Source organism: Nanorana parkeri, unplaced genomic scaffold (genome assembly GCF_000935625.1).
Source record: "Nanorana parkeri isolate BGI_ZX_2015 unplaced genomic scaffold, ASM93562v1 scaffold304, whole genome shotgun sequence".
Taxonomy (NCBI): Eukaryota; Metazoa; Chordata; class Amphibia; order Anura; family Dicroglossidae; genus Nanorana; species Nanorana parkeri.
The window spans coordinates 865,553-868,981 of record NW_017306572.1 but is presented as its reverse complement, the minus strand read 5'-3'; positions in this window follow the sequence as shown (position 1 = coordinate 868,981).

Here is a 3,429-nt window from a genome sequence, read left to right as displayed (position 1 = left end):
GTGCAGAGGATGGGTGTGATGCAGGAATAGAGAGGACGGGTTTGATGCAGGAATAGAGAGGACGGGTATGATGCAGGAATAGAGAGGACGGGTTCAATGCAGGAATAGAGAGGACGGGTATGATGATGCAATGGAGAGGACGGGTATGATGGTGGAATGGAATGGGGAGGACGGGTATGATGATTAAATGGAGTGCAGAGATGGAGAGGATGGGTATGATGGTGGGATGGGGTGCAGAGGACGGGTATGATGCAGGAATAGAGAGGACGGTTTTGATGCAAGAATAGAGAGGACGGGTATGATGCAGGAATAGAGAGGACGGTTTTGATGCAAGAATAGAGAGGACGGGTATGATGCAGGAATAGAGAGGACGGTTTTGATGCAAGAATAGAGAGGACGGGTATGATGCAGGAATAGAGAGGACGGTTTTGATGCAAGAATAGAGAGGACGGGTATGATGCAGGAATAGAGAGGACGGTTTTGATGCAAGAATAGAGAGGACGGGTATGATGCAGGAATAGAGAGGACGGTTTTGATGCAAGAATAGAGAGGACGGGTATGATGCAGGAATAGAGAGGACGGTTTTGATGCAAGAATAGAGAGGACGGGTATGATGCAGGAATAGAGAGGACGGTTTTGATGCAAGAATAGAGAGGACGGGTATGATGCAGGAATAGAGAGGACGGTTTTGATGCAAGAATAGAGAGGACGGGTATGATGCAGGAATAGAGAGGACGGTTTTGATGCAAGAATAGAGAGGACGGGTATGATGCAGGAATAGAGAGGACGGTTTTGATGCAAGAATAGAGAGGACGGGTATGATGCAGGAATAGAGAGGACGGTTTTGATGCAAGAATAGAGAGGACGGGTATGATGCAGGAATAGAGAGGACGGTTTTGATGCAAGAATAGAGAGGACGGGTATGATGCAGGAATAGAGAGGACGGTTTTGATGCAAGAATAGAGAGGACGGGTATGATGCAGGAATAGAGAGGACGGTTTTGATGCAAGAATAGAGAGGACGGGTATGATGCAGGAATAGAGAGGACGGTTTTGATGCAAGAATAGAGAGGACGGGTATGATGCAGGAATAGAGAGGACGGGTATGATAATGGAATGGAGAAGACGGGTATGATAGTGGAATGGGGTGCAGAGGATGGTTATGATGATGGAATGGAGTGCAGGGATGGAGAGGACGGGTATGATGGTGGGATGGGGTGCAGAGGATGGGTATGATGGTATGCAGGAGTTTACATGCAACTGCTGTCACCTGATCATTAACTTGAATAGGTGACAGCTGACGATTTTAAATGCCAGATACTCTTCCCTCCCCCCTCACATAAAAAAAACCTATCCCTGCACATAAAATAATACACCCCCCCCATACACATAAAAAAATACCCCCCACACATACACACAGGCATATATATATTTAAAAAACATTGCTGTTTCCCTGAATAAAGAGGAGAGCAGCTTGTTTGTCTTTGCTCGATCTACACCCCCTCCCCCCTCTCAGTGTCCGTCGTTTTCTCTCCACCCCCTCCTCTCTGAGGGGAGGGGGGAAAGAGTGAGACACAGACCGACCATGCTGAGAGGAGGGAGGGAAGCATGAGAGAGAGACAGATCGACACTAAGAAGCTTCAGCGTCGATCTGTCTCTCTCTCCCCTCAGTCTCTGTCTGTTACATCCCCACCATCCCTGGGGCCTCTCTCTGTCTGACTCTGCAGTATATCAATCTAGTATATCTGGAATGGAGTGCAGCAGCACCACCAGGGGGAAACACTTACCTTTCCCATCCAGGCAGTCGGACTCGGCAGCAGACATGCTCGTGTTCTTCCTCCGTGCTTCTGCCCGGCAAACTAAGCTCCGCCCCCTGTAGGCACTAAGCTCAGGGGAAGATACCAATAGCGCAGGGGAGCCGGGACCAGGCAAATGTAACTGTTAATAGAATTCAATACGAAAAATGTATGGCTTTGAGCTACGGGCCCCCCTAGAGGCTGGGGCCCCTGACAATGATATCGGCCGTACCCCCCTGACAGCGGCCCTGGGTCCAGGGCAATGTACTTGAGAAGAGAAGGATGCTTGGCTGTGGTCCAGTCTTCCAACATCCACTTGCGTTTAGGGATTATCAGCGCATGCCTGCTGCAAATCGTACGACTTTTGACGTACGATTGTACAGTACTGGCGGTCGCACACTGCCCACACACCTTGCGATTATCGGACGGAAAGTCGATCGCAATACGATTATCGTAAGGTGTGTGGGCACCTTTAGACATGCAGACTAGAAACCTCTTCCATCTCACTGCATGTCAGCTCTCCGGGTAGTGTGTTTTAGGGGCCACACCCTTCTTATTTTAAGCTTTGCTATCAGCTGCCTGTTTGCCTTTTGGTGGCTGCTGCAAACGGATGAATATTCTACTTACTAGATACACAGAAATACTTTATATTCTAAGTGAACAAGTAAAAATATTTGTTCAGGCCCAAACTGCATAACTAGTACAAAATCACTAATACAATGCTGATTTATGTTTCACCTTGCCATCTGTAGATTGCTTATGAGACCTATTTTACTTTTTATACTTTTAAAATAGAAAAAGAGATCCAGGACATAATACCCTCAATTTCCTTCTCTGCAGTCCTGAACTCCCAAACACAGATAATGGAACTGTACAAAGCTCTTCTGTGTTCATTCACAAATAGAATGGACAGTAAACATAACATTCATGTTCACTCTCTCTTCAGTTATGAATTAACACTGGCATGTTCTGTATTGAGCACCCTGGTCTTCATTCTGGAAAATGAAAGACTGGTAAATATGAGATGCCTAATTACTGATCCTCAACTCACTACCTTGAACAATGGGGGGGGGGGGGGGGGGGGCAGCGGGGATCAGAGGGTGGAGAGGACATGGAGGGGAGCTGATTGCTGGTGCACAACAGAGAGTATAGCGATAGACAGGGCACAGAGCAAGGTGGTGGAAGCAAGAGAATATAGCTGGCGTGTGGCTTACTGAGCTGGCCAGCTGCAGGTAGTTCTGTTCTGGTGGCAGCAAAAACGTTAAAGCTTCACATGGCATTACAGAGCCAGCATGGTTTACAGGGAAACTAAAAACACAAAGCACACCGCATGTAATGGTATGTGATATGATTACATGCGGTTAGGAATCAATCACTATCCCTGGATTGTGCATCCAGGGAGAGTGTTTTCTAACCGCATGCAATCATATCACATACCATTACATGTGGTGTGCAGGTGTTTACATGCAGCTGCTTTCACCTGATCATTAACTTGAATGGGTGACAGCTGCCGCTTGTATACGCCGCATTAGGCATTCCTGACGCAGGAATCCCTAATTGCACCTAAACGTACAGGTGTACATGGAGCCCAATTCACTCCCCCCCCCCCTTCCTTGCAAATAGAAAAATACTAC